Source organism: Idiotropiscis lumnitzeri, chromosome 2 (genome assembly GCF_059441095.1).
Source record: "Idiotropiscis lumnitzeri isolate Australia: NSW breed Sydney's pygmy pipehorse chromosome 2, RoL_Ilum_1.0, whole genome shotgun sequence".
NCBI classification, from domain to species: Eukaryota; Metazoa; Chordata; class Actinopteri; order Syngnathiformes; family Syngnathidae; genus Idiotropiscis; species Idiotropiscis lumnitzeri.
The window spans coordinates 1,555,594-1,575,269 of record NC_142392.1 but is presented as its reverse complement, the minus strand read 5'-3'; the positions used below and the strand labels follow the sequence as shown (position 1 = coordinate 1,575,269).

At 46.2% G+C, this 19,676-nt stretch overlaps 1 protein-coding gene across 1 annotated transcript in view; it reads right to left on the bottom strand.

Annotated features, from left to right (window-relative positions):
* The window catches only part of mdfic (MyoD family inhibitor domain containing), a 134,403-nt gene that overhangs the window by 48,217 nt on the left and 66,510 nt on the right, over nt 1–19,676 (bottom strand). The window contains exons 8-9 of the transcript XR_015842000.1: nt 19,279–19,570; nt 17,052–17,101 (exon numbers count right to left, since the gene is read on the bottom strand). The gene's annotated coding sequence lies outside the window, so the exon portion shown is untranslated. The remainder of the gene's footprint in view (nt 1–17,051; nt 17,102–19,278; nt 19,571–19,676) is intronic.

The window sequence follows — 19,676 nt, the reverse complement described above, 5'->3', positions numbered from 1 at the left end:
GAGGAGGCGCGGAGAAGACGCCTTTGCCCCCCCCCCCTGCCGCGCTCGCGAGCCGTTCCTCACCATTACCATTACGGCGGGTCAAAAAGTGCAAGCGCGGCCATCCCCGAGTGGTCATTTAGCTCTTCTTAACACGCAACGCAGATCCGATCGCAGTGGCGCCCTCCGCAGGTTGCGCACGGCCAACTCGTTGTAAATTTCAAATTGAGAAGGCAAGAAATAATGGCTTCATTCCAAGGCCTCGCCTCCTTCTCCTCGCAGCGCGCCGGGAGAATATTAGCTGAGACTCGGGGCGACCTGGGCTACATCTCAACCCGGTGCTGTTAAAATACAAGCGCGGCTTCTACTTTGTGGAGGCCTTTGTATTATTAATACGGGGAGGAATGAGAGGCGAGAGGTGAGACTGAAGCGCCCGGCAGTGGAAGGTCCGGTCATAGGCGGAGACCCCGGCAGAATTATGGAATCATTTGGAAGCCGCAGAAATATGAGCGACGAGAGGAGGAGGAGGAGGAGGAGGAGGGACACTCGGGTGCAACTGGGCCACGAGGCAACGTGATCATCGGCGCTGGTTTCTTTTGAATGTGTTTTATTGGAAGGAAGATGAGAACGCGGCATTCCTTCAAGAGTTTCAACGTGGAAGTTGCCTGCGTCACTGACGACGCTGGAAAATCGAAACTTGCGAGTGTTCGTGTGGCAGTATTTCAAACTAAAAACGAGTGCGTCTGGAAAATCGACTGCCGATATTGAGAGCGACAAAGATCATTTAGGACTTCAAATGAGAAGCCTTGAAAAAGTGTTTTGGGGATTTTCTTTGTGAACACAACATGGAGTTCTTGACGGAGCCATGTGACAAAGAACCAGCCGGACATGCTCGCCGTGATCCGGTAGAACAACGGCTTTGGTTCACGGACAATTAAAACAAAGACCAATGAGAGACGAGGACAGCTGGCGGGGGGGGCGGGGCTTTCCTCAGCGTAAATGTCCTTTATGGCGCGTGCAAATGGTCCCACTTTTTCTGCGCTCGGGCACCCTCGACCTTAAGGCTGCCAGCCGCCGCTCCATCGCGCTCATTAGCGACGTGCGTCCGTTCCACGTGCGCCTTTTTTATCCACTTTGCCATGACGGCGGGTTGAAATTCACCAAAATACGAACGCTGTGGCCTTTAATTCTATTGAATGTGAATCGTGTCATGTCGTGAATACCACCCGGCCCGCTGAAGTAACTCATTTACTAAGTCAGAGATACAAAAAGTTGATTGGCGACTAATCCTGATTTGATTAACGATACACAAAGCACACAGCAATGGTGAACTGTCATTTCCAGAATTTAAGAACCCCCCCCCCAATAGAATACGCCCCCCTCCACTCCAAATAAAGGATTTCTTTCTCTCTATTTGTGTGCAATCCCGCCCCCCCCCCCCCATTTGCTGGAAGAATACGATTCAAAAAGTGGAACTGCTTTGAAAGCAACGACGGTTTGAAATTCATGTTTTACGATCTTTGCATCATTCTAGTCGGCGTCTTTTTATTCTTTTACCTTTAAATGTCTTTTGGACCCAACTGCTTTCAACTGCTTTGTACTTTTAACGATGTGAAGCACATTGAGTTATCTTTAAAAAAAAAAAAACAAACAAACTCAACAAACATGGAAAGACGAAATCATTTCACAAATTCCGCATCCTCCCACATTATTTAGCAACAATCGTATAAATCGGGCGACGCTGATTTTTCAAACCTCTGCGTGAACTTGCCGTCATTTCCAGCCGAAAACATGTGACCCGAGAAGGCCCCCCCGCAGTCACTCATCCCTCTCGAAAGCCGCTTAATTAAGGACGGCGCCGTTTTAAGGCCTCGCTAAAGAGCTTCGGTACGACAAATCAAACCGGGGGCCAATCTGACAGGCCGCGATACAAGCGACTAAGCAGAAGCCGTTAGTGGAGGAGAAATAATTGCGCCGGGGTCACATGATGACCAAGGCTTTTCCGATCCGCTCACGTGCTCGCCGCTACAAGCCTTCTTCGTAGAACGGACGGAGAAATTCACAAAGACCGACAAGGTGCCCCCCCCCCAAAAAAAAACCTTTGTGGTAGCTTTGGACCTTTTTTTTTTTTTCAAAGAAATCATTTCAGCCTGCATTCACAGCCCACAAACAGAGCAGAATAAAAAAACATGAATGGCCTAAAAATATATATGATTATAAATATATAATACAGCAATTTAGCTCAGTAATTACGGCATTTTAGCTCGCACCCGCCTGAGCCTCCGTCACCGGAGAAAGCAAATAATTCAGGCTCCCTGTGGAAGTAATTGTCAGCCGTGTGCACCAAAAGGTCACATCAGTCACCTCCAGAGAAAGGGAGGGAGAATTCGAGAGAAAAAAAAAAAGAGAGACCATCATGACACAATGACATGAGAGCAATTTAACATGAGAGCTAATGGGAGGAGAGTTGCACCAGATGCTTACATGCTAACAAGTCCCCAAAAAATAAATAAAAATGATACAATGTAAAAAAAAAATCTAACTCTTGCAAAATGGAACTCAGCACATTGCTGATGAACCCCAAATATCTTGTTCAGATGTTCTAGTGGGCTTTTCCGGGCCATTATTTCGAGTTACGGTCGGCAGAGAGCTTCCACATCAAAAAGGAAATTATTTATTATTTTTTTTCGTGCAAACTAGCTGCTCGTTTCAACAAAATTACAAAAAAACGTTTTCTTTTTGTGAATTTTTTTCATCGTCCTAAGATGAGCGTTACTCCGGAATACTTGACATCAAGGTTTTTATCTCAATGATTAGAAAGCGCCTCCCAGTATTGTATTCCAGATCGCCACGTAGAGTTGACGGCAGAGACGACCAAGAAGACGAGAGGGCGGCCTTGCCTTTGAGGTAATTGACTAATACAGTAGCGGGTATTAAAGTCATTGAGTGCCAACAGGGAGCAGGCAGACGCTTGACCCTGAGCCACTTTGGACTAATCTAGCATTCAATCCAGCGTGTAATGACTGCCAGAGCTGTCAATCCTCCAGGCGCTCTCTCACACGCCGCCAGCGCACGCACACACACACAGGCAGTGTGTTCGCCATGCGCTCCGACGACAGAAGGGAGTGACCCGACGGATCAAGTGGAGGATCACGCACCATCCAGGCCATCGAAAAGAATCATTGTCTTATTTGGTGGCGCCAACCAAGATGAAAGAGTCCAATGATTCTGCAGCAGCAAAGAGAAAAAGTTGGGCAGACGGGAGAAAGGCAATCAGCTGCGCAACCTCCCCAACAGGCTCGACTTTACGTTTTAATCCAGGCACTCACGTGTCCATAAAAACGTGTCGAGTTGGAATTGATTATTATTATTATTTTTTTTTTTTTACATAATTTTTTTGTTAAAAATTAATTACACGTCCCTCCATTGGATGGCTTGAACTTTTCTTTTTAATTCTAAACCAAATTTTGCAACTGACCTACCCCTGCTTTCCTTTGCTATTTATTTATCATTATTTAAAAATTATTATTATTGGGTTTTTTTTTTGGTCACATATTCTTTGTATTAGTGGAGGCAGATGAATAATTGTCAGCCAAGTGGAGCAAAATGAGCCAAACCAACCCGTCAGCAACTCTTTCTGAGCCGGCTAATGCACCGTAACTGTGGCAAAGTCAACAACGTCATTGTTGGAAGCGACACGCTGCCGACAGCTGACTTGGCACGCGGTGTGTGACACATCTGCGACGCGGCGTCTGATAAGCGTTACAAGCCACGTCCCTCCCCGCCCGCGCAACGGCACAGGCGGCGACACTTGGCAACGCTGTCATTGCCATTCATAATACACATTGGTGTATAAAGAGGGGCCATTAGGGGCCCCAACCTGGGAGCCATTAAAGCCTTTTAAAGCAATGTAACATCCTATTAGCGTCAGCGCCGGGACCACGTAGCATTCCGGAGATAACCGCTCGACTCGTCCCGCTTCCTATTCCTCACTTGTGTCGGCGGCGAGCGAAAGGGTCACCGGCGGTGCGGCCGATGATTGGGGGTTGGGTCCCCGCGCTAACTGCCGCTGCTGCTTTGAATCAGGAGGAGGCTGCTGAATAAGGAGATGCGCACAGATAGCGGGCCGATGAATTAGGCATGATGCAGGTCGCCTGTAATGGGCCCATTATGCTGCCGTTAGCAGTGTCAAAAGGAGACGTGGGAATTAAACTTTGGTCTGCTGTGTCTACGGGGAGAAAATCAGCATCTCTTCTTGCCGCGTGTGTACTATATAGCCGCGCTCTAATACGCCGAGTTCATGCCAGAAAACGGCAGCCCAGGTACGGATGAGAGGCGCTCATAAATAAATGCAGGTGGATACGGACGTTCACTTCCCCTGTCGCCCAAACGCACCAAAAGAAGCCACATCTTTTGGGGGAAGAAAAAAAAAAAAGAAAAATCTGCTTTTTTCCCTTCATTTGCCTTACAGTTATTTTTTTTTTTTCAGAACACAATTTAACTGTGATATTTATCATCCGATTCGGTTCAAATTCAAGCCGGTATCGGCGATTGGTATCGATACTTTTTGCACCAAATGCGTTTGGGTGGATTTCAATTCACAGGTTCATAAAGACTACAAGCAATTTCTTTTATGAATTAATTTTTTAAAATGTATTTTAAAAGTATATTGAGGTGTGACACTGTCAGAGAGTGCTCCTATGAAAAATATACGTGACTTGGGATGACTTTATCGTCAAAAGTATCGATACTTCAATTTGAAAATGAATTTTGGATCATACAGATCCGCCCTAGGAGGTATCGGTATTTCAGTATCGGTTCGTACATCGACGCAATCGCGTGATTATTGGAAAATGAGTGACACCAAATATGCATTCAATACTTTAAAAATATCAGCTGAAGCACGACACGATTCCTGTTTGCGTCACGTTCTCCCGGGGGAGTCATGGCAACAATAGCAACTTGGAAACATATCCGCCTATTGTGAGCTGGGGACGTGTGAAGTATGCATCTGTTCATTTCTTAGCTATTTTTCTCTCCCGGATGATGAATAGCATATTCTGCGGACCCTCCGTGTGCCCTCGCGGTTCTTAAAGGAACAAAGCCATGATGAATGGATCGACGCCAGCGGTCCGGGAAAACGGCTCTTCCGGCCGATAAAAAGGATTTGCCAATGACAATTGGGGGACAGCGGTGACCCGGAGAGTGGGTCTTTGGGGTACGGCCCCCCCAAGAGGGCCCCCGGTGATGGAGCCGGGATCACCATTAGAGGCAAGATTAAGTGGCCTCGGCTTCCTCGCTCACTTAATTATACATGCAAGTCCTTTGCGTTGGCCCGCTCGCTGCAGCACCTCGGGAAGAGGCGAGCGCTTCTTTGTCTCGGCCGCCGGCCGCCACTTTGATTGCTTATTGGCTGTCTTGCCTGACAACCGCCGGGCACACGCACGCAACTCCCATTGGCCAAGGTGTCAGGGAAGTTAAAAAAAAAGGAGAGTACGGGGACAGAAAAGAGAAGGCAAGATATTTAGTTTTGAAGAAAAAAGAGAGCATGTCAGCGAGGAAAAAAAAATGTCCTTGTCAGGATGGGAGTCTCGGGAGGTGCACTCGAGCCATCCGTTGACATTCAGCTGACAAATATGAGCCCTCAAAATAGAGCGGCGCACGCTTGAAAACAATGGCTTATGAATAAACAACCGGCGGGGAATCGTGCTAATAAACAAAAGTGAGACCGCTTGGGAATGAAAAGGGGCGAGAGGTGGAGTCTTTGTGACATACGCCTAGGCGAGGGCATCGCTAACTTTTTGGGGCCGAGGACACCTGATACAAGAGAAATTTCAAGGAAATCCTTATTTTCACAATTTTTGTTTGGCCAAAGCTGAGGTGGAACGTCCTCATTTGCTCATTCTGTTCAATTTATTGGCACCCCCGATGCAAATCCACATTCAAGCGTGTTGACAAGAAAAATATGCCCTCAAAAGTAAGACAACCTTTCTTCTTTCTATGAAGGAAGGCATCGGAAGACTTTTAAGATCAGGTTGCGTAAAGGACAGTGTCAATAATTTATCCGACGGGCAACTTCGGCTTCAGTGTACTCATCATGTTTTCAGACCGTAAGCGGCGATGTTAATATGTAATGGCGCTGCCGAAGATGCTTGCCCCCCCCCCCGCCCTCCTCACGCCGGGCGCAAATCAACATTTATGTCCTGAGGCAACCTCAAATCAAACGTCGGGCGGCGCTGTCCAAGGTGCCAAGCGGATCATTTAGCGGGTTAAACATAAATCAATAGGTGAAGTCTCCGTTGCCCAATCCAGCCAATGATAACCAGAACAAAAGACCACCAACGGCAGGAAGACCCCTTAAGGGCTTTCAGATCCTCCATGAGCATGTTTACAAGACAACTTTTTTCATTTTTCGTTCAAAGAACAAACGAGTTTCGTTTTGGAAAAAAATAGCAATAAATATAAATCGAAATTAGATTCCTATGGCACTTCTCAAGGGTACCTTTCAGCGTCCAATGGCGTGTCACCTTCACGCGACAATTGGGGTATGTGTTGGGAAACAAAGAGCTGCCAAAAAAAGTACAAAAAGGAAGACAACTGCCTTTTGTTTACATTTCAAGAACCGTCGTCAGTTCGTTTGAAGTGCGCAAGGTGAATTCATTTGCCGATTTCTTGGTGCACATGAAGTATAATCTTAAAAAAAACATGAATGTTGCAAGTCAACTTAATGTGATTTTATTCCAAATGAAATGCAAAGCGGGCGAGCTGGCCGTCCATCATGGGCGGAGCATGATGGATTGAATGCTAATAACAATAATAACGTGTGAGAACATGTCGACTCGAGAGATTCCATCAGGAAAATTCCCGGCAAATGGACGTCAAACGAAAGTCACCTCATGATAAGATCTGACAGGAGCGCGGGCCTTTTTTTGCCGATGGCGTGCAACGGCAAGCTGGCGCGTTCATTCAGCAGCCACGCTTCCTCCGACGTCGCTTTTAAGGAGTTAAATCAATAATCAAAGCCACGGGTTGCCATTTTCCGGCCGAGGCAATGTTTGGTTTCCGGCTAAAAGGAAAGTTTTGGGAGGGGGGGGGGTAGTTGGAAGCTCACTTCTGAAGATTTTGGGCATCTGCATGGAAGCGTTGTGAATATTGAGAGGTAACTTCGCCATGTCACTTTCGGGATGTAAAATTCCATGCAGTTGTGCATTAACGTTGATGGCCACAAGCTATCTATTATTAACTCTAATTTGGGAAATGATGAGCTGAAAGTGACATTAATGGCAGACACTAGATTGATAGATTTGGACTCCAACACACGCAAAGGCATCACACATGCACACTTCCAACTGGCTGCTCTTTATTCACGTGTGCGCTTCTCTAATGTGACATTTTCGACACGAACCAAAATTCTAATCTATATTTAAAAGCAGGTAAATATTAACATGTAGCAGCTTGTGATTGATGGTCAGAATGGTTTCAATAATTCACCAGCTGATTATCAAATTACGCTGCATAATTGACGCTTCTTTAATCATGAGCGCGTTCTCGGGGGCGGAGGTGACTTTAATATTTATTGTAATTAAAAAAAAAAAAAAAAATCAGAGTTAGCAAAGCCCGTTTGGAAATGCTGCAAGGACTAATCAGTGTCCGACTCCCATCATCAAACACAAACATTATTCGCGCCTTAAACCCGAAGCGGCGGCGAGGCTGACGCAATCAATAGGAGAAAATCAATTAGAATAGCGTTTGCATGTATGGATCGACATCTTGAATCATCACTTCTATTGATCCTCGCTTCTGTGATCTTCATACAACACGGTTTTTTTCCCATCTAGTTTGCACATGCGGCCGATACGTTGTCCTCATCTCCCCCCCCTCGGGTTTGCATTCTAAACATCAGTACAGGGGCATGACAATAGTCTCCTTACAAACTGAAAACAAACACGTGAGGACAAACAAATCACGACCCAGTGCCGAGCTTCTGGCGCTAAAACAAAAGCCTTGTGCCTGAACTGATTGCAGTTCGTTATGAATGAGGCAGCCGTTGTGCAGCCCACAAAAGAAGGCATGGCCCACTTTGCAGTCACATGTAATTACCAAAGTCAGGTACGCTCCACTGTTTGTGATCCGGCCATGACGGCTCATGCTGACTGATGACTTTTGTAGATTAAGTCGCAAAGCGCGGGAAACTTCAACAATCCATCGGGTTTGGTGTCGTCAGGAGACACGGAGATGCACGGCCGCGTATCGCTAACGTAGCTTTGCGAGTTCACTCTGCGTCTTGATGACACTGCCAAGAGGGAGCATATACAAATTAAATGGGACCTAAAATTGATCCCTGTGGCACACCTCATGTCATGACAAGTGAACACTCTGGGGAAACTCAAACAACAAGTAAACCGCGCCCGACCTCCTCCTCAGTCTTGCACGTTTTCTGCAATTATCTGTATTATTTATTTCAAAACAAATATCTAAATTCACTTTTAGAGCTTGACAGGTCTTTGCTTACGTGAAGGCCCGACTGTGAGACCACCACTCAGATCTGCAGTTAATCCAATCAAACTCTTCTGGATTCCCAACATCTTTGCTGTTAGTTGTCACTTCCTGCCGCTGCGACGGCTGCGACAATAGCCTGCCCCCTACAGGTTGACACCAGAAGCTCGATCGGCGTGCAAATGGCTCTTCTAAATATCACCCGCGCAACCCCTGGCTCGCCCGGTGACAATTTGAATCATCACGTCGCCACGGCCAGTCGTGCCTATCATTCACCATAAAGGCTTTATAACTCCAGCAGCGCTTGCTGGGGCAAAGAAATATGACTCCCCCGTCAGCGGATAGCAGAGGGGGGCGGGGGGGGTTGTAGGTCTGGGAGCAAGGAGGAAACGGAGTAGGGGGTAGGAGAGGGCTAATTTGACACAGCTCGCTTGGCTTGCCATAATTGCTCCGTCACTGTCAGTCCTTGAAAAGCCTTCTCGCCGCACAATTTGGACACAATTACCGTCCGTTTACCGGCGGCCGTTAAGCCCATCACACGCCTCCACCTATACAACACCCCCCCCCCCCCCCCCGCCCTCTCCCCTGCAGCCCTTATAAAACTCCCGCCTGCTTGCCCGGTGGCTAGGATGTGCCATGGCTCATCAAACGCGGATGCGGCCCATTAATGAACACTGTTAGCATTTCTCTTAAACTTCTCCTGCCTCTAATAAACATGCAGTGTTCCATGAAGGAGCATTGCCATCCTCGTGACATGATATTTATTGCCGGTGCAGGCAGGAGGAAGGGAGGGGGGGCGGGGGGTAGGAAGGAGGCCGATTGGGGGGTGTCGGCGATGAGTGGAGAGAGGAGGACCAAGGGGAGAAGCGACATCTCCTTTTGCAAAAATGGCTAGCGCTCGATTAGCATGCGCGTTCACCTTGCGGCTGCCGACGTTTACAAAGAAACAAGAAAGTCAGCAAAGTGTTAATGATGCACGCATTAGCATTTTGATTTTGTATGACAAAGATATTCAAATAAACATTTGATATTTAGAGGCCACAGGAAGCAAGTTGCCGCCATTTCCATTTCAAGGTGGGGAAAAAAAAAAGCCCTCCGAGGAGGAAGAACTCAGCAAAAAATACACAAATGTTTTGACACCACAAGGTGCCGGGGAGGGTCATCATATATCGTTCAGTTTTTCGTCATCGCTGTCAGTGACTTGAATTTTGCAATATTGTCTGTCTACGTGTGTTGCAGCACCGCTTTGTGCTTCAACGATAACGTCGCAGAACAGTTGCTAATTATCAGACCGCGTGCTTCGGCATTCGCGTTGCTTACCGATCTGTCATTCCCTTTGACGTTTAGTTGGACAATCAATTTTTTATAGCTTATTTGACACAAAATGTTTTCTACAGCTAATTGGGAGTGTGTGTAACGTTTTACGGACTGGAGTAATCTCTCTGGTGGGAGCTGCGACTGAGAGAGTCCAGGAAGAAGACGGTTACGATTGTCAAGTCTACTGGAGATATTTTTGCCGGTCCGCTTGGAACAAACACGTCTTTGATTTGGAAATGCTTTTTTCAGCTGTTTTAGCGATTGATTGGTTATACAAGAAAAAAAAAATGTTTATCCTGTACGGTCTCTATATGGAGAATATCCTTAATATAAATGTTAGTTTGCTGTTATTGGCAAGAAAAAGGCTCTCCCTGGCAAAAACAAAACCCGTCAAATAAAGGATGATCAAGCATGCAGACAGTTGACTGTGTTGGGTCTCCGGGGACGTGCACCATGGCACTAGCGCCCCCCCCCCAGACCTGTAGGAATTAATGAAGCCCAGTGCAACAACAGTCAAAGGGACAAAATGGCCGCTCATTAAATAGCCTGCTGTCAGAGAGGCCATTGTGACGCTGCAGGGTATTAACACGGAATTAAAGCGCGGAGCAATTATTCTTATTTCCAGATGCAACCGATTGTAAACAGCTCGCCCTGGTCGCCTTTGTAGCACGAGTCCAAGTCTATTTGCGTGGCTTCAAATCAGCGTGAAAACAGCGCAACGCTTCGGCAATGCAAAGAACGCCGGCCGACAAAAGTACGACTTTTCATGTCTCGCGGGAGATAGGCGCTGGCGTCGTACAAAGCGTTTGGTTGCTCGCTGAACAAACTCATTAATTTGCTTAATTATGAAACTCCCTATCAATTCTCCCCTCCATGGGAATTGTTTAGCGAGGTCATGTAACAACAGAACACGTTTGGAAGCGATGTTTTCCCTATCACATAATAGACAAACAGGAAAATACACCAGGGCCTGATTAAAGGCTTTTCCACAACACGCCAAGACAGCGTTTGTTTCCCGACTCACAGATGAAATTGTTGCCGCAGCTTTTTGACAGCTTCAGCTACAGACTGCCTATTAAAAAAGAGCGGGGGGGGGCGGGGGCTTTGTAATAATTAAAGCACAACACTAAGCGGAATAAATTAATGCCTCTCGGCAAATGGGAGACAGACTTTGTTCTTCCCGATTTGGATTTTTGTTTGCATGCTTATGAGCGGACATAAAGTGGCGATCAAAGTTGAAGCGTGCAGTGAGCCGGGATGTTTCGCCTCACGTCGCTTATCTGGTGAAAGCAAATGAAGGCCTTTTTAACATTTTTTTTTTTTTGGGACAATCACAATATTACAATGCTTAGGAAAGTATTTAGATGGATTTCGCACACATGTACTTCCAAATCTTGAGGTGACGCCTCCCGCAGAATTAAGACGTGCTTGTGTAAAAAAAATACTTTTTACGCAGCTAAAGTAGTCAAGAGAATTTGTTCTTCATTTTAGGACTAATTAATATTTCCAGCCAATTTTCGTGCAGTTGTCATCGTGAAAAAAAAACTGCAAGCAAAAGTTTAGTCATAAGTTTGCAGGGTGCGTTGCGCCATTTTTAAACATACTTTTTTTTTTTTTACACAAAGTTTTTGGTATTAAATTCAACGAAAATGTGAACGGATCTTTGAAACAAATGGATGCATTTGCTTCCATTTCAACATGGCCGCCATCAATCTTTTCCCCAGTCATTACTCTCGAGTCCATTTGCCACCAGCTCCGCCTTTTCCACCCACAAATGGCGAGAAGCGCCGCACTTGACGACGGCAGCCAAACCAGCAGCCTTGGCGAAGCCAATTGGCATATATGCATACAATGTGCCAAAACACACACGCACACGTTATTGCACTCGCAGGAGCACAACGACACCGGGTAATTATTTATTATATGTATGAGGCGCCCACGTCCAACCGCACTCGCAAATATGGAGGGGACGGGGGGGGGTGGTGCGAGCTCTCGTCCGACAGGCTAAATCCCATTATTTGGCCCTCATCCCAGACAGTGAATTGAGAGTCAAGTAGGATGCACGTGGTAACCACAATGAAATTACAGCGGCGGCGAGGGCGGCCGCTGCTAATGCACCCCCATTGTGTGCTCGAGTGCATCTAAATAAGCGGGGGGGGGGGGGTAAAAAGGCAGCCCTTGCCATGGCTGCACACATTGCGAGTGCGTGCGCGTGCGTGCAGCTAAAAGGAAATGGAGGCCTTGCGGCCGTGATGGAGGGCTGCATTTAGGGCTGATGATGACGACGCGCCGTCGGTGACATTCGGCGGAGATTTTCTCGCAAGCCGACAGACGGCTGTCATCTTGCAATGTTTTGATTAGCACGCCGGCAACAGTTTTGGATGGCACGTTATCGGCAACACAAAGACAGAAGATCCTTCAATTTTTGGGAGATGAGAAAGAATACGTTAGTAAGTAGAGTCAGACTATTGGTCTACGTGTTTTGCTTCACCGTTTGTATTCAAACATTCGTTGCTTCGAAAACCGCGAGAGATCCGCATGCAACCAGAATGAATCAGATCCGCAACATAACGAAAACTAACATTGAGAAAACGGAATGAAAAAGAAAATGCTTTTAAAAAAAACAAAAAAAAAACACCTTTACGTTTATAAAACTAAGCACACCAAAAATATCCGTTTTAGTCAATATCATACGTGAGGTTTCCGGATTTGTTTCAAATATAATTATTGCTGCACGACCGTACCGAAGAAGGAATAAGAATTTTTTTAGCTTGCACTTGACAAATACACCATATTCAAAAAATAAATAAAGCTAATACAAAAACTAATAAAAACTAATTGAAAAGGTAACAAATCCAAACTATTCAATCCCTGTCGAGGACAGAACAACACAACACCACCCTCACGCATCGTGTTTCATCAACAACAGCCTTTGTATCGTCAACGGCAGCATTTTTTTTTTCCCCGCCTCCTCAGAGCCGTCCGTCAGATTCGCAGGGCGACGGATCGAAAGATCTAAAACTGCGCTTCTGACAGGACGATAGAGCTGTAACTCCGCCGCCCTAACCTCGGCTGTTTGGAGGCCCGCCGAGAGAGCGCCGGCGCGCCAGCGAGGGCGGGTACGAATAGACAGATACACATCCTAATGACAAGTACAAACACGGGCGAGCCTTTGTTGCGGCGCCGCAAAACACTTCGGCGGGACTCATTTGGCCTCGCAATCAAACGCTTCAAACGCGGCCTCCGACGAGAGAGACAGCGAGCCGGATAGGTGCGCGTCTCCTGCTAATAGCTGCTAGCGCCGTCGAGTTAAGCTGCTTATTTCTGACATAAATAATGCATCCGGGCAGATGCGCTCGACTTTGGCGGAATACGAATCGCCGGCGTGATTGACGCGGGGGTTTGCCGAGCGCCGACTCCATTCCGCCGCCTCACCTTTGCAACAAGGCCTGTCGCATTTAATATCGCTTATGTTAACATAATTATGACAACCTGCACTGATTCTGCCGTGCGACTGTGTAATATCCGTGACAAAATTAGGCGACTACTTTTTCAGATCGGGGGCGGCGTTTTTTTTTTTTTTTTTTTTTTTAGCGCATCAAAGGCAACTTAGTGCGTCTGCCTGTTCAACAGCCAAAGCAAATAAGAAATAAGAGGATATGACTTTAATTCGGGATACCTCGACAAGACTCCCACCTCTAAACCCCGCCCCCTGCTTCGCTCCCCTTTTCATTGATTCCAATCAATCAGCCCTAATTAGACAGGCTCCGATCCACATAGATGTCACGTGTTAATAGGGCAATGATATGGGCATTTAGTTGCTTCTTTAATCTTGCTACTTGCAGCTAATGACACTCTTGCACCCAGCCGGGGGAATATTTATTAGGAGGCGGCGGCGGCGGCGGTGGGAACGCGTGCACAAATTGGCACTTCACGCCGCATGGCCGCCCGCGTTCAACCTTATTTACAAGGCAACAGCAGCAAATGTTCCCGATTTGCCGGCGAAAGGTTCAACGTGTAATCCAAAACAATAAAATTCAAATTTGTGTCAATCTCACGGGCTAAAACGAAGCACGCGTGGCTCATCTGCAAACAGATGAACATCTCTCAAGATACAAGATGCGAAGCGCCCCTCCCCCCTCCCCCTTTCCTCCACCTCACCATTCACACCTCCATGAAGCAAGGAAGAAATGTTTCTCATTTGATTTTTTAATCCAACCCAAAGGTGCACGGAGGGGGAACGCCATTCCAGACTTCTTCCCGAACATGGAGACATTAACTCGGTGATTATTCCGTGTGAGGCTGCTGAGTCATTTCACTATTTGTCCTCTATAAGTCGGAAATGTCACTTGAGATTCATTACAATTTCTGTCATCTTGCCTGACCTAAAGTTGCGACGAGAACAATTGGTGTCCTGCCGGGTTCTAAGGTCCCCAAAAAAAAGAAAGTTCTCCATCTCCCGTGGTGAGGCAGCAGGCCCCGGCGCTGTATTACTGATTTGATTTTGGATTGCATGACAACATTGTGGAGCGGCTCTGCAGGGAAAAGCGCAGGCCTGGATGTGTTCCAGCAGGAAGCGCTCGACTGACTCGGCTGAGTTGTTATGACGGACCGCGGCCGTGTTCGTGCCACAAAATTTTGATGGACAAGATTTAGATCCGCGCTGCGGTCTAAATTAGGAAACTTGGAATTTCGGCCTCGCGGAAATAAGAAATTGTCATGTTTTTTTTCAAACACTCAAATAAAGATGCTTCATAAGAACACACAGTGATGTCATAATTTACTAGCAGAAGACAGCGCGTAGACATCTCTGCTCCACTCGGCTCATCGCAGACGATAAAGAATCTATGACGGAGTACGACTGCAGTCCAACGTCGATTCAACGGCCGAATTAGGGCGAGCGGGATGTCGATTAGAGCCGATTTTCTGTTATTTTTGACGCAGCGGAGCCGCCTAAAAGTTTTCTCGTAACTTCCCAACTCCTCCGTCGCCCTTGCAAGCCCTTCCCTCTCCATCTTTGTTGCCGCCAACCTGCCTCCGTCCCCCGTGTTGCCGTGTTGCGCGGAAAGAAGCAAAGGTAAACTGGCTGCTGTTTGTAAGCCTCCCTCGCCCGCGCTCGCTCTCTTTGGCGACTCCCAAGTGATAATTATTTGATCTTGTTTGCTTCATTATTCATCTGGAGGGAGCCGTGCTTGTGACTTGTGGATAAATGCCATATGAAAGGCATTGTGCATCCTGGCTTTTATCCCGGCTCCCACAACAGATCAATTAGTCAAACTAAACAGTAAATTATTAATCACGTTGCTTTGTGTCCCCGTTCCATCACCGGAAGCAAACAGTTCATTAGAGAGGGGGAGAGCATAGCAGGTGGGGATGAAGGGATGAAGGATTGGGGCAGGAGGGGGGGGGGGGGCATGATTGAGAGGGGCTTTAAAGTGAGCTGATGCTATGTGAACATTTGGAAAAAGGAAGGGGGGGAAGAATTATCAAGTGTGTCCATCATTCCAGGTAACTTGCAATCCCTCGCCTGCCCCGCCCCTCGAGGTCCTCTTTCAAAATGACATAAAATGAGGTCAAGCAGTGGAGGGCTTCAATGTCACCGTTGCCCGTCGGGATACGTGTGTGTGTGTGCGTGTGTGTGTGTGTGTGTGTGAGAGTTTAAAATAACATTTCATGTCGCGGCGAGAAATCAGCCCATATTTGCAAAAAGAAAAAAATAAATAAAAAAATAAAATATTCAGATCAGATGAATTTTAATGAGGCGTAGACTCGAGGGGGATAGCGGCCGCCATTTGAGGGGTTGCGGGGGGGGGGGGGGGGCTGTCACCTTATTTGCCAGGAGATACAAGGTATATAAAGTAAAAAAAAAATCAGGAGTGCACTGCGTGCTCAGATTGCTCTGCTGTTCCGACTTGGGCAATTTGAATAAATTAAAGGAGATATGGAATAAAAAAAAATAAAAAAAAGTCAGTGAGAAATTATGTTTTTTTTTTTTTTCTTACTGGCAGGAAAGGTTAATTTTGAAGGGAGCTAGGATGGTTGAGATCCGCGGGAGCGGAGGCATCCAAAGAGCGGATGGAGGGATGGCGTGGCGGTTATTAAAAGCGATTGCATTGCTTGCCGGATGTCTCGGGAGAGCCGAATCAGTGGAGATGTTAAACCTTGCTTGACACCCCAGTTGGATAATTGTGGGTGTGGGAGCTAATCAGCGGAAGATGTCTCCTCAATTTATATCTTGTCAGTTAGCCAAGATTAGCCCAACCCCCCCGCCCCCCACCCCGCCCTCGCCGCGGCCAGGCCACCATTAGCTTCGTTGCATGTCAATGCGCCGGTGAGTGTGTTCGACTGCATTGCTAAGAAATAATAATAATAATTAAAATAAAAAATACAGAAGCTAGTTGGGGTTATCTCAATGGAAACCAGCTCATTTATTCCAGCTTGAGCCATTTTCATGAAAACCCTGAAGAGAGGTGAGCCGTTTGGAAAATGCATTTGTTACTCGTGACTCTGTGGAAGAAGAAATGCAGAGCTGGGATGTGCTCCACATTTTGGGTTGAATTTGATGCAAAGACCAGGCGTGGGAAGAGAATGAGGGAGAGGCCGATTTAGAAAAAAAAAAAAAGAGAGGATGTCGCTTTCAAGATTTGTCGGTATATACATTTTAAAAAACGTCTCCCGACTGAAGGCATGGACACAAACTCAGACCAGCACACACCGACGGATCTGCGCCGCTGTGGGTGTGGTCAAAGTCGACTTCTATCATATCCAATCCTTTTAATCCCCTTTAAATGTGAGATGACTTTTTGATTTTTTTTTTTAAATAGCACATTTTCCATTTCATAAAGTGAATGACTTCACAGGTGTGTCCCAATATTTTTGTCCATTGAGCACAAGTCCAACTTGTGTTTTTTGAACATGCAATATAAGCTCCTAATCATCTGACATTAACCAAAAATACAAGTTCAAAAAGGAGTCGAGCTGGTTGTGGACCGGTTCACATTCCATCCCCCTTGTGGCAACTATTCACATCTGCTCCCCGCAGGACAATGGCCCCTTTCAGCCGGCACGCAGGGCGTGTATAACCTCAGACGGCGAACGCGAGGTCAGGCCAAATAAACAAGGCCTTCGTGCCAATGCGAGCGCTGCTCGGCGAGACCCCGGCGTAGCGGGCCTCCCTCGACCCGGTCCCCCCGCCCCCCAGCCTCCTTCTGAGTGCTGACAGATGTTTGGAGCCCTCCCCGCAGTAACGCGGCTCTTACCTCAAGTCGGAGGGCAACGCCGCACGCAGCCTCCCACGCACCTTCACGACCTGCAACAAAAAAACATAAAAGCAAAGGAAATCATCATCATCAAGGGGGCGAGATTCTTCGTGTGTTGAACCTCTGATCGAAGCTAAAAAAAAAAGACAATCAAATAAAAGCAGTGTGCAGGCCTTCAATTTGCGGCCAGCAACCAAAGAGTGATGCTTTAAATGAGCCGAAGCAAAAGAATAGACAACAACAAGCACGACACAGAAACGTGAAACCTGCTCAAAAATATTCCTTACGCTGACAAACTAACGCGTTGCCGACTAAAAATTAATTGTAAACATGAAAGCACTCCCATTAAGGTGCTGGGCCCAGTTTGAAGCATCAAAGAGGGAAGACGAGAGACTGGCATGCCATCTAATCTACGTTCTAATAGTTAGAGGGACATTAATTATTGATAAGGCCGACAATTGATTGGTTAATAAGATAATGTAATTGAGAAATGAAATTTGTCAGAGTGTCTGCATGCATGTGGGGGGGGGGGGTTGTCTTATGGGATTGCCCCAACATCGGCTTCCATCATTACTGCCACACTATGAAAGCAGAGTGGTGATTAAAAGGACTTGATTGATTTGACTCTCATTGGGATAAGTTGTCCTCATTCCGTCACTGGGCTGCGCCAGCACATTAAAAAAAAAATGTGTGATTTATAATACAATTAGCAGCCATAATATTAGGGACACATGCAAAATTGAATAACATTTTTTTTCATCCAAATCTAAATGTTAGGTTATTAAAAAAATCTTACATAAATAAATAAATAAATATATATATATATATATATATATATATATACACGCGCGCGTGTGTGTGTGTGTGTATTTGAATAAACAATTCATCTGTTGATTCTTTTGTTCAAAAGATGAATTGGATTAAAAAATATATATATTCCAAGAACACACAGAAGCAAGTGGGTCTGTAACACATAAAAAAATGGAGCAAAATAGTTTGCCAAAATAAAATAAATTTTTTATTACTTTGATTCAGGTAACAAATATAATCGGTCTGCTTTTACGTCATGTTAAGAAGCTGAAAATCTGAGAATTTGGACAATTGTATGTTCAATCGGTATCAAAATGATTACTCATTATCAAAGATAATTATTGATTTTATATATATATATATATATATATATATACACACCACACATATGTGTGCAAAAATCAAGTGAATTTAAGCACGTGTGTTTGTGGCTCAGCTGGAAGAAGAGTGAAAAGTGAGTGTGTGTGAGCGCGTGTGATTGTGTGTCCATGTCGTCAAGAGGTGGCCCCACTCCCTCAGTTTTCACTCGCCTTTTGTCTGCACTGCACTCTGCTGCTTCGACACACACACACACTCACACACTCACACACACACGGACTGCTCCAACCCACCCAGAGAGACCGCCCGCCTCTGCTGGCCTAACACAAAAGCTATTGATTTTACTATCAGCCGCAACGAATGATCTTCCTCAGCCAATTTTGGAATTTAGAAATGAGTTCAATACTAATAATGATATTGGGGGGGTTGTGCGGGGGGGGGGGGTTTCTTTAAACTGTTGGCATTGGAGGAGGTGGAGGAGGGAGCGGGTGGGCGGTGGGACGAGAGCGGAGAAAAAGATGGAGGCAAAGGAAGTGAAGATTTTGCATGTTTGGCTTTGGGGGAGGAAAAAAAGATTTGTCGCCACGGGTGAGATGAAATAAAGATGACATCAATGTTTTTGAAAAGTCGAAATGATGATGTCATTCCTCATATTTGCCCCCCCCCTCACAATGGTGATTTATTTTTACCCGTTTTTATTCTTATTTTATTTGAGCTTTTTCAAAGTGCCAAGCTATTCTCCCCCCGCGCCCCCCCGCTGCTTTTTACGACGACGTTTTGCAGCGGGCCCGCTTGCTCCGTCCATTTATTGCCCGCGCCATAAAGACACAAGGAGTTCTGTTTCTGTTGTGCGCCACAACAAATCTTCCATAAAATACAACTGAAGGCTGAAAACAGTCCTATAAATATTTAACACGCTATCAAGAAATTTCATGTCAACGGCTTAAATGTTTTCTTTTTTTTGGGGGGAGGTTGAGATGAACAATGTGCTAAAGGTGATCCGTGTGTGAGTGGAAACAAAACAAAAAAGCAGTCCAAGATTTTTTATGTGTGTGCGGAGTGTTTTCTTTGTTCGTCAGAGCCAGCGCTCCCCCCTTACCTTCCGCCCTGCCGAGGTGTTAATTCAAAGCCTTGTTACAAGGAGGTGAAGATGAACAGATAAGGAAGGTCTGAGCGAGGGTCAGCGCCGCCCGTGTCGGCCCGGCTTGTCAGACACCAGCCTGAGATTAAGCCGCCGCTGCCGCCGCCGGCGAGTCGCCCCTCCCTCACGTTCGCTCTTGCGCGCAGGTGAGAGGTCAAGCACTTCGACAGTTCATCGGGCGCAACGTGGTCCGAGGGCACCTGCAGTCAGCGGTGAGGGGAGGGGAGTCGTGTTGCAGCAGCCAGGATGACTGCAAGGGAAGATGGTCAATTATTATTATTATTTTGGGAAATTTTAAATATTATATAAACACATTTTGAATGTATATTGATATATAAATGAAATGTGTATTTTAT